The 12,429-nt window shown below is 36.8% G+C and overlaps 1 protein-coding gene across 10 annotated transcripts in view; it reads left to right on the top strand.

Annotated features, from left to right (window-relative positions):
- Positions 1 to 12,429, top strand: part of EYA4 (EYA transcriptional coactivator and phosphatase 4) — a 141,365-nt gene that overhangs the window by 53,448 nt on the left and 75,488 nt on the right. Inside the window, exon 1 of one of the 10 annotated variants that reach the window (XM_041470016.1) lies at positions 5,319 to 5,404. The exons of the other annotated variants lie outside the window; for them this stretch is intronic. The gene's annotated coding sequence lies outside the window, so the exon portion shown is untranslated. Of the gene's footprint in view, positions 1 to 5,318; positions 5,405 to 12,429 lie in introns of those variants that run through there. 10 annotated transcript variants of the gene reach the window in all.

The following is a 12,429-nucleotide window of genomic DNA, read 5'->3' on the forward strand; positions in this document are numbered from 1 at the left end:
AGAAGCAGAAGAAAAGCCGAAAGAAGTGCTCAGTACAGGCAGTGAAGATCACTGTACACATGTGAAAACATGATACAGATGGACTGCATGTTGTGTTCTCAGATTGGATGTGACCTACAACAGGAGGCTTGACTGAGAGCAGTCAGACACACAGACACTCTCAGTGTCTTTGAACACTTAATGGTTAAAAGGCGAGAAAATGGGGCCTCATGATAAGGAGTTCAAGTCAAAATCTTGAAATGGTTCAACCTCTTCCTTCTCTTGCAGCTTTTGAGATCCACTTCAAAAACTGAAACTCCTTCTGAATTTTGACATACAGTCTCTCTTGTACTTACTTAAATAAACTTTTTATTTGGTCATAAAATAAACTTGGAAGATTTTACTAGAGTTGACTCTAGAGCCGTAAATAAAACTAACTTTAAGATTCCAGGGTTGAGATCATATTTGTGTCTAGCACTGATCACTGAACACGTTACTCATCTTGATTGTAACCCTAGAAAATGTAGTGATAAAAACAGGTAATAATTAGCAGGGGTTTGAATCTCTTACAATTTTTTTTCCCTTGAATGCCTTTGAGAGATAGGGTGTCATATATCAACTTTTCCTAACGAGAAATTGCATGAAAAATCTTTTCAGAAAGTCTGCACCGTGAACTTGACATGCATTTTGCAAAGCTCAGATTTTTTTTATTTGTTTATTTCAAATGAGAATTAATACACAGACATTTAAAATGGTAGATATAAATGGCACATAAATGAGTAATTTTTAGAAAAAGATTCAATGAAACCAGTGGAAGTGGAAGATGGAGGCAAAATACTTTGTTGCAACAATATTATTTTGTTGGTCATTAATTTTTCAGGTTAAAGGCTTGATATTTCGGTTTAAAGGCTTGATTGCAAGACTGCAGAAAAAAATCAGAAATTGCAGATGCTGAGGAAACAGAAGACAAAATAGAAAGATCTCTAAACTTTTATTTTAAAACCGGTGTTTTAAAGCTCTTTCAGGAATGTTATTTGTAAATATGTATGGTTTGTTGCTCTTATAAATTTCTGTTTACTATGTGTAATTCTTATTTATGTTTATAAACGTTTTCAGTTACCACTGAAAATCTGATATGATCAGATGTCTGTTTTTTCTTTGAACTTAAAATTTAGCTGGCTTCCATCAGTTTTTCAGTTATTTTATTGAGATTTAGGATCATAGAATCACAGATCTTTCCATCTGTTTTCAGTCATTTTTCTGAGATTTACTCGGTTTTTAGTTTTTGATAGCAGTTTCAGTTGTGAAAAAAGTGCATGTTCTTAAGTCCATCTAGTATCCACTGTTTTGTTACTGTTCTCTCTATCCAAGAAGAGTCTCTGCAAGGCTGAGGTGAACAAGGAGAGGGAAATTGGTGGGGACTGTGATGGGACCACAGACTTTGCTCTTAGAAGCCTCAGGCTGGTCAGTGCCCAGGCAGAATGTAACACAGCTTTAGTGGTGGCTGAAGTGTCTAATAAATACAGCATCATGTAGGGATAGAAGTATTAGAATATGAATGATTTTATTTTGGTCCCTTGATATTACAGACAAGTCCTAGAGCAGGTGGGAGGCACTCATGAAATGAAATTCAGATGGTAGTTTTTCTTTCCATAAAGTCTGATGAATTGCTAAAAATACAGCTCAGGTGAAACAAACAAAACAAAAGTTTCAAGTCAACAAAGCCATCTTGGAGAGAGCTGTAAATTTAAATCTAATTTAAATTTCTTGAAAAAGCAAGGTAGTTTGGATCTGGGAATTTGTCATTTATCTTTGAACTAAAAATACAAACTAACAAGAAAAGCAATTGAGTTAGCTGGGTTTTTGTTTTTTTTTTTTAAAGGAAGGCATGTTGGAGGTGCCATTATACCATTATCCATTCTGTGGCTAAAATTTGCCACCCCCAGGGCCTGTGGTGACTTGCCACAGCCAGCCAGCCAGGGAAATGTGGACAGACCCCAAAGAGGGGAGAATCAGAGGGGGATGCAGCTCACTTGATCAAAGCATCTTCAAACCCTCTGAATGCAAGATCCACTAAAGAATTCAGGAACATACCTACTTGTCATGAATTTGATCTTCAGTTACAAAACTGTTGACCAACCCAAAATCTCAGAGGCATCCCTTTCTTCAAAAGTATCTCTACTTACATTCTTCTTTTTGTGATTTTTGTCATTCTATTGCTTGAAAAATACACTGACTCAAAACGTGAAGTGGTGGTGGTGGTTCTCAAGATGTATTGGAGAAGGTTGCTCAATGGTAACAAAACGCACTGCTGCTGTGTGTTTTTCCCTGCAACATACATTGAGAAGTACTTCACATCCTATGATGAAATCTGAAGGAATAGTAAAAAAGCAAGTCACTTGCAACTTGGAAATGTCAGTTCATGGCACTTCTTAAAATGCAAAGGCTTGCTGATGTGGTACCTCATGGCATCTAATACAAAGTTTAGAACAGGAAGAAAATAATATCAGAAGTAATTTTCACTACTGTGGCTCTGAACCAAGCAGTTTTGGTTGGAGAACTAATTGAGAAATTCAAAATACTTAACATTTCATGCTTTCATATTTTCTGAAATGACTGCAATTTTTCTTTGCTAATGTCTGCTGTTTCCCCTTCTTACATTTGTTTGTAAGAAAAGCTACATTTATGTCCTTAAAATGATGTTGTAAATAAAGAGTATGAAGAAGCTTCTGATTCACGTGTCAATAAAAAACATCTCCCCCTTAGGAATCTCAGTTTGCAGAGAAGTTAATCCATCACGGGGATGTTGGGACAGAGGTTTCCCTCTCAGTCAGTCTGGCAAAGGAGCACATGTTGTAGATGTAAGAATTTTCTCTGGTCGTCTCTTGACACTACTAGTTTGTGCACCAAATTCTGGCATAGACATTTCTTATCGCCGCTATGTGATAACACTTTTACAAGTGTGTGGGACTGTCCTTTGCCTCCAGGCATCCAGACCTGAGAATCAATAAAATTGTCTTATGCAGCTGGGAAAAGGGGAAAGACTAGTGGTTGTTTCTTTGGTCCTTTCATTCTTGGTGTTTGTGTGTGACAGAAGACAGGAATACAGAGGTGAAATGGTGGCAGGGAGTGGCAAACAATCTGCTTTGGTTTGAAGCTGCTGAGTGAGGACTTCCTGCACACAGGGGTGGGCAGAGGGAGTTGTGGTGTGCTCCTTAACTGTCGGTGGAGTCCAAGCCCAGGCTGGTTTTTGTCTGCCTGATGCTTGGGAGAGGAAGAGACAAATATTGTTCCTTACCTGCTGCTGTGATGATTCTCCACTACTGTGAGGGCTCTCTGCAATTCATTGAGTAGGATTGGAGCCTTAGAGCCCCCTGTTCATGTACATCCAGGTGCTTTCAGTCTTCTTTGGCAGCATTTTCTGCAATAGCTTTTTCCTTTGTTTCCTTTCTTTTTATGCCAAAAAACCCCAACCAGTCTTGATTAGCCACCTTCCACATCTGATGTGTTGTTTGAGCAGTTAAGAATGAGCTTATGCCCAAAGCTAATGTCAAAAACAACATCTGAAAGCTGATTATGTTCTCCCCAGTACTTTAAATATGCTTCAGTGGGTTTTCATTGTCAAAGAGGTGGGCCTTCATTATACCACACAATGCAGTAAAATGAGGATTACTTGGACTTCAGTGCATGAGATTATAGCAGCTGACAGACACCTGTTTAAGGAAGTATATTGTATTTCTAAGAGCAAGTATTTTATAAAAATTGAGTGAGATTCCACATGGAAAAAACTTTCATATTTAAATTTCATTAGTAGGTTTAAGTACAAAAAAAAGGCATCTGGGAATCTGGATGGATGTATTTATTAGTGGCTCTTAAAGTCCTGACAGTCCATTCTAATAATAAAGTGTGGAACCTGTCAAATGATGGCACAAATATCCTAATCTGAACTGACATGGCTTTCTAGCCCAGTTCATCAATCATGTTTTATTAGCTTTAGCAGAGCCAAGCTGCTATCTGTCATTTTGATGCTGCCGTGGTGACAAAAAATGGTGCCGAAAATGTGCTACAGGTGTAACTTTCACTCAAAGAGCATTTCTGAGCAGCAGTCAGCCTTGTGTTTGCATGGGGAGAGAGTGCCATCTTCAGTTTCACATCCTCACTGAAACAAGACTGAAATTTCTAATGCTGCCCAATGGCTAAGGAGTGAGGAAAAGTACTGGTAGAAATTTGAAATTCTTATTTTTGTAGGATTTCTGAAGGAAAATACTAAACACCATTTCCTTGTCCTCATTTTAAGATACAGTTAATTTAGATCTATCTGTTGTGATAGGCAATTTTCAGGTGGTTTATTCTTTTGGTTTGCAGTTCTGTATAAAGAAAACAACAATTGCCAGTTGGATCACAAACCTTTTGTAACCAGTAGCACTTGTATGCCTAAAAAATGAGAGCTAGGAGGCTCTACACTGCTGCAGATGTACTGTGTTTTGTAAGAACCATCAATTCCGTGTATTCTTTCAGTCCAGCACTGACTTGGTGTTTTCACTGGGGTCCTGGCACTTGACCCTTGTTTTTCTTGGCTCTGTATCATTTTACAGCAGAGCTCGAGGACACTCCTCATCTCTTGTTTCCAGCATGTTAACATATTCAAGTAAATATTATCTGGCACAGGCACATGCATTATCCTTCTGGGGAGTATTTGTAAAAGTTTTAAATCCAGATCAAACAATGACATCCATCTTCCTTCCTCTTGAATTTCTTTTATTCACAAGATGAATGTTGCTGGCAAAATTCTTTGATCTTTAAAAAGTCTTTCTGTTGCTAATATTCACAGACAAGGTAAGCTCTTATAAATACCTGAATTACTTGCAGAATATATGCCCAGGTATGACTTTTCTGTATATTTTAACACTTAATAGGGCTTTGCACAATAAGGAGCAGATGTGTCATAGCGACAGCAGGCGAGCAGGGACCAGGAAGGTGGTTTCATTAAAAGGGCCTTGGGATAAATGCAGCACATTAGATACCCACTGAAAGACAGGAGCTGTTGATGGGGTGACCTCTGAATGCAAGTCATCTTACTATAAACAGGAGGGTGTGGAAAGCCATTGGACAGAGCCAAGCTTGTTTACTATCTAGATCTCCTCCTAGTTGACTTAAGTAACTGGACTGTGCTAGGCTCGGCATGACAGTTCAAGGAAGAACAAAGTGTCTTCAGTTTTCCTGAGTTTAAATAATCCTGGCTGTCTGATGCAAAAGCCTTTTGGTCCCGAAAACCTGCCTACACACCTTAGCTGCTCTGCAGTGGAAGTTAATTATCGTGAAACAAAACAGATATTCTCTCCTTTTTTTTTTTTTTTTTTTTTTGTTCTGGAAACTGACTTTGCATATCTGGGGAATTGGTTTCTGTTCTTCAGAGACTGCTAAGGTAAGGTTATGATGGATGTTAATTTGCAATATTGATGCAAATGTTGTTTAATGGTAAAATGGGAAATATAAAATTAGTATTAATTCCCATTCAGATTTTGTTCTGAGAAGGAGATTTGATTTTAATTTCTGTAGTAACAGTTTTGAACTTGGTTTTGGAACAAGGTATTTATTCATGGGTCTAGAGTGCAGGAGTTTAGATAGGTCACAGAACTGGATTCATCAGGCAGCAGGAGCAGCTTTTGTTTACTACAGCAGCTTTTGTTTACCACTTGTTAAGTACTGTAAGAAATAAAACGTGTCATTCTATAATGTGCTGCAAATATCACGTTTTGTCTGTGAAATCTGTGAGCAGTTCCTTGGTGTGTTATTCGATAACATATTTGTAAGAGACACTTAAAGGCCAGTAGGCTGAGACAGGTGTCTAGACATAAGCTGAATTCAAATTAATTGTCTCTAAACTACAAAAACTGTGGATACAACAAAATAAATTTATTTTCCTAATACTTAATTCAAATCCATTTGTTTAATTTCTAAGTTGATTAGACATGCATTTGGAACAAATAATGCTGAAGTGTAAATATGCTAAAGCATCTTTCCTACCTCCTCCAAAGTTTGCTGTCTCTGTAACGTCATCTGTCATTTTTAATGCACTTTTCAATTGAACAGGCTGGGTTCTTTTGTGAATAAATTGTGATTAAATCTTTCTTCGGGGAACCCATGTGCATGTGCTGCTGTTGAACTCAGACGCTGTTCCCTGCCGTGGGGTCCGCGCAGCAGCAAGAGCAGCAGTGCGGAGGCCACGGTGGGATCTGGCATGGGGATTACTGCTCCTTAAATGTCTGTTTCATTCAGGGAAACTCAGCCGGGCTTCACTCTGGGAGTGCTGCTTTATTATCCTAGAGCAGCAAGCAAAGTCCCAGGAAAGAAAGAGCAAGGCAGTTTGGTTCAGCTGTAAACAGGCATTTACAGCCTCAGGGATCTGTAATAGGTAGGGAACCTCTTTGGAAGAAAAATATAAATTCTTACAGCCAGTAAGTTCTTCAATTTTGTGCCTGTGGTCTGGTAAGCAGCAAGCAGCAGGATCCAGTTACATCTTTCTTCTCTTGGTCTGTTCACTATTTTCTGAAATACATTTCAGCTAAACAGCTTTTGACTGTCTCAGTAACTTTTGTGCCGTTACAATTTCTTCTAAAGTAAATCAAATGTAAATTTGAAAAGGGTATATAAACCAAGTAATATTTTAAATTCCCGAATTAAAAAATAGTTTTTGCCAAAGCACTTTTCCAAGATAATTTGAGACTTATAAAGGTATATCTTGTTAAATGTACAGCAAATCAAATAGCAGCAGCCTTGTGTGAATGTGGATAATGTCAAGAAAAAGAACTTGAATTTGGCTTTGGAAAACATCTGTATGTTTGTATGTTTGTGCGATCACACACGCACATATATATGCGTGTCAGAGTGCGCATGCAAGGAAGCGAATTCATCTGTTACAGAAATTAGAAGTCAAGGTTATTTTCTTAAACAGAAAGTGGTTTGTGAAAATGTCTGAACATACTGTTAAATAGAAGAAGCAGATGAAAAACCACACTGCATACTGTCTTGTTCACATGCTTACCTATCATTTTTATCTCTTTTTTTCCTGTTGTGCATAGCTATACATAAATTTTATTAAATTTACATTTGCTTTGGGAGAATAGAGGACATAATTAGCACTTTGTTCAGTTTTAAACTTTGAATTGTGAAACTTATTTAGTAAATGTTATTAACAAGGGATTAAAATTTTAACATGTTGTTTCAGTATTTTTAAATAAAAGGAGAGCATGGCTGTATTAAATTTATGTACAAAAGGTATGTAAGCAGTTTCCAGAATTTAATGCTGTAACTAATATGCTACTTGCTTCCTTTTTATGTTTTATTTTATTAAAGATATTTTCAATCATATTGCTGGAAAAAATAAATAATATACATTTCAGTAATAGCTTAACAGGAAAGATAATATCTGGGTGGTTTATTTCTCTTTGCAATATGAATTCATTGCTCTGAATTAATACATAATTAAACAGTATTCAATTATAAGTAAATATCTGCAGAAAGGCCAAGATTTTTTTAAAAGCTGATTTTAAGATGGATCCCTTTTAGCTCCAGAGGATGCAGCTAAATATACACATTGAGGAAGAATCTGGATTGATTTAAAAAGCATAATTATTGTATTGTTTGCATTAGGTTGAACAGAAATCCCAGGCAGAATCCCAGGATAGTAAAATTCACATATTATTTTACCTAGGGTTAATCAATTATTTGCTTCCTAGATATTGAAGAAAAGTCCTTTGCTTGTTCTCATTTGTAAATCTGTAATTGTTCTTCACATTAATTTCAGGCATAAGTCACGACTTGTAAGTCATTAAATGACCTCTACAATCACATAAGTTTGCCTGCTCAGCTGGTATAACTCATAGTAAAACCTTTGGAAGGTAAAATAATCTGAAGTGATTTAACATAAACAGAGATGCTGTGTGTATTATCTGTATTTATTTGCACACATGCATCAGAAGTTGCTTTTGTGTGTTTACATGAATGATTGAACAATTCTTTTCAACAAGGGTGTTCTCGTGGATAAAATGAATTGTGCCATTATGAGATTTTTGCTGTCCTTGAAGTATTTATACTGCTATCCCAGGTGAGCTCTGCATTCAATTACAGCCACAGCTAAGAACCAAATGTCCACGTTGCTCTGAACATTTAAACTGTTAGCTCCACTGAAGCACAGTTTAACTTGATTGATACTTGGATTTTAAAGCAAATAAGGACTAACTTTTGCCCGTGGCAAAATATCTTTGAAGTTTTGTGCCTGTGCTGCGGCTGGATTAGCTAAGTGATAGCGCTGGGGCTGGGACTGTGACCCTGTTGTGCTTGGCAGGTTGTGATAAATGGGGGAATCTTTCTTAACCTCGTGGCCAAAACATTCCAGGATCAGGTCGGGGAGACAGGAGAGAAGGGAGGATAGTCGAAAGATGCAGGAGATTTGGCATGTTGAGCCGGAGACAAAGGACACTTGCTCACTTGTCTGGAATAGGGGTGAATGTGTGGAGTCTTGTGGGAAGAATGGCTGCAGATGCATTAAAAATGTACTTTATTGTACTTTATTGTAATTCCTGGGCATTGCCCTGGGTACGTGAAATTCATCCGTCACTGTGAAGCTCTCTCTTTATTTTTGTTTTGAATGCTTTGAGAGTTTAGGGAATCTTGGTTGTTATATTTTCCTAAACTAAGGAGATTTTTTTAATTTAATACTTGAGATGGGTATATAAAACCATCCAAAATAAATTGGAAGAATTCCTTATTCCAACTAATTGCCTGCTGGCTAAAGAATTTACTGGAGGACAGCAAATATAAACAAAATGGTATGAATTTGGAAAAACAAACCTCGACAAGTTAATTGATTGCTTCTGGAAAACTAGTTCAACTATTTTGTGTATAAAACACCTTTAAAATTAAAACATCTTTTCAAATATTTTCAAATTATGCATTTTAATATAGCAGTAATAATAATAATAATAATAATAATAATAATAATAAATAAATAAAATCTCTCTAGATATACTAAAGATCTATAGTGAGATATTACCAGTCAAATTTTCAAACTGAAAAAAGAGACAAAATTGACCTACATGTGGGCTGAAACATGATCTGTCAAGTGGTTCCTTCTTATGGCAATACTTTAAGAGCTGTATTGCCTCTGATGTTGTCCCCCTTGGCTAATAAAGAAAAATATATTATTAGCTGATAGTTTGAGGTTTATTTACATACTTTATGCTGTAAATACAGCTATTCTGACTAGTGCTAAGAACTACAGCATAATGCAAGCAACAAAAACAAAATCAAATATTCTTAATGTAATTTCTAATTGTGGCTGTTGTTATTACTAGTATACAATCAAATGCATGTTGTATTCTTGGGTATAAATACTATTAATCATTTATCCTTTTATGATTAATTTCCCTGACATTTTAGCCCTACAATATTAACAGGGTATTTAATGCATGTTGTGTTGTAAATGTTCATTAATATTTGAATAATCAAATCTAAATCATACATATAAAAAGTAGTCTCACTACATAGCATAGGAGTTTGCTTCTCTGATGCTTAATAGCACATAGTAACTATAGTGCACAGTATATGCAGTATATTTTCATATGTGTTTATTAGAAAGGATTTTATCTGTAGTTTGCCTTTGCTAAATTATTACTCTTTTCTCCCCACCCCTAAAAAAAAAAGGAAAGAAAAGGGGAAAAAAATAAGATAAAAAGAGACTCTTTTCCAAGCAGCATTTTCTTCACTGACTTGTGTACTGACATGTTCCAAAGGCACTGAAAATTAAAGTAGCCAGAAACTAAGCAAATTTGGCTCCCTGATGATACAAATGCATGTGAATAGGTCTTTAGTTTATAGCCAGTGTTTGTGAGATTTTACACTGCAGCACTGTGTGTCCTTTTATCTGACCTCTAAAATTTTTTTTTTCACCAGTTGGGAAATATCTGGGCCACAAAAAACTTATTATTTCATTTTCACCATCAAGTAGTTTGGACTACAAATAATCCTTTGCATCCTTACTATGAGAGAAATAGATTACTGAAGTTCTTAGTTATCTGATGTAGTTTATAATTGTTAGAACAGCTGCTAGAAGTCGTTGCTAAAATTCTAAACAAATTAGCTTCAGTAATGTGGGAGAACAGAAATGTATGAAGCTAGGAAAAAGCACAGCTGTTCACTGTTAGTGTACAGATTTACTTGGTAATTCTCTAATTAAACTATGATGTGCACTTACTACCTTCTCTTTCCACTTTTTTCAAAATTTTGAACAGAATTTTAAGAATTATTTGTAGCATAGTCATTTGCATACACTTAAAGCTGGTGGTTTTAACTGGAATAGCCTCAGTGGATTGTGCAAAAATACTAGTGTTGTACAATTAGCTGATGACTTCAGCTTGGACTGTTTTCATAGACCAAATTATTTGTTCATTATCAGATTCATAGATATTATCTGTGGAAAAGTCAGATATTTGTAGCTGAATACCTTTGATCTACTACCAGGAGAAAAGCTACCAAAGAAGAGCAGAACCCTTTTTTATTGTTGGGGCTTTGTGACAGGTTTTTTTCAGTTTTATTTTATTTTAGTACTGTTTTAACATAATTCCCATCTTCCACAACGCCTACAGGACTCTGCCAGCTGTTAATAGGTAGACAGGTGCTGGGCTAAAATCATGTTCATATTACCTGCTCATATTACCTTGTTCATCTCCTTCCAACCTGTCTTATTGCTCTGTCCACCTGTTGCTTCTTGGCATTAATTGAGCCTCCTGTCCTACTAAGACGTATTAGGACTCACCTTCATTATTCTGAATTGTTGCATTGACAGTAACAGGCCAAACCACCACAATCCGATTTAGGCCTAAGCTTAAATCTTTGTGGGCTTGTCCCAAGGCTGACAACCCCTCTGCTCAGGGACTGCCTTTTGCTGGAGGAGTGAATACAGTGCCACTTCAGGCAGCTGTTGCTGAAGCCATGCAGAATTTGGCAGAGCTGGATCGTTCTCACTCTGCAGTCATTGCAGTCGGTCACAAAGAGCCTCTTTGCATCCTCAGTCTTTGTACACACACTCAGTATAAATGTGCTCTTGCCTTTCAGGGTTGTGAAGGAGCATAGTGAATATCAGGTATTTTTACTGATAAAAATTATCAATGTTTAGATAATGAAGAAGTCAGATGTTCTTAACTGTCTGTGAATAATGCTGAGTTTCATTTTCTCATCGTTTTGGTACTCCATGTCACTTACAACACTGTCAATTGAATATGGTTGTCTCTCCTGACAGATGAAGAAGGATCCAAAAAACACAGAAGTGACTTGAGTCCTTCTTACTAGCTGCACACTGAGAAGTGTACTGAAAATCTGCAGTAGTTTCTCTCCTTTTCTGAAGGACCTGTGCAACATTACCTCTAATTTTGTATGACATATCTGTGATGGACAGGTCACACAGGGTGGATTATGCTGGCAGACACTGCAGGTAATAACTGGTCACCTACCATTACATCTGGCTCGTACAGCTTGGGCAAGACCAAAAGTGAAGAAAAGTTGGCTGAAAAGTGTCTGAGCAAAATTGGCACCAGTGAACAAGTGGCTAAACTTGGAAGAGTTTGTAGGAAGAGCTTGCCATGTTTTCTGGAATAATTCAAACCTCAACCTAGGAACTTTTGGATTGCCAATAAATCATGTTGTCATGTAGCTGAATCCATATACAATGCTTTCAGTGTGCCCAAACTATTCCATCCCATTCTGTCAGACCAGGATCTGAGTCAGGTATTCATTCATTCTTAAACAGGTGGTACTTCTATGAAGACTTCAGTGCTTGAAAACTAATTAGTACAAAGGTTGCATCAAGTAAGGGTATGGTGAACACATTAGAGCTGTTTTTCTCTTCCTGAGCTTTTTGAATATAGTTCAAAACCACAATCCTTGTCCTTAAATCCTTTAGGTCTGGGATGAAGAATGCAGCTGATGAGTATGCTTCTCCAAGACAGAGAAGATAGTGAAACTGATGGTTTTTCAGACATTGCTTACTTAATACTGACCCAGGGTTGGTGGGTTAGCTCTCAATGTAGCTAAGAAACATAACATATTTGACCAAGAATAAGGCACATTTTCTGGGGGTTGATCTCCTTTAACCTTAGCACATTGCAATTAGTATATTAAAAACACAGAAGACAAACAAAAGAGTACAAAGAGAGTAAAATAAATTCTTTGCTAAATCAGAATATTTAACATGTGTGTATTTAATCAACTTAGTGGAGATGAGTATTTGAGAGATGTGAGACCATCTTGTTTACTGCATTGGGGTATCAATATGCCCCTTGGTAAAATCCAGGATAGTGAAGTACAGAAAGGAGGAGATGATCGACAAGGCCATTTGTTTGAATTTCATCTAAGTGAGGGATGGAAAAATTGTGACAAGTGTTCTTTGATCCC

The sequence above is a fragment of the Pyrgilauda ruficollis genome, unplaced genomic scaffold (assembly GCF_017590135.1).
Source record: "Pyrgilauda ruficollis isolate IOZ18807 unplaced genomic scaffold, ASM1759013v1 scaffold24, whole genome shotgun sequence".
Classification (NCBI taxonomy): domain Eukaryota; kingdom Metazoa; phylum Chordata; class Aves; order Passeriformes; family Passeridae; genus Pyrgilauda; species Pyrgilauda ruficollis.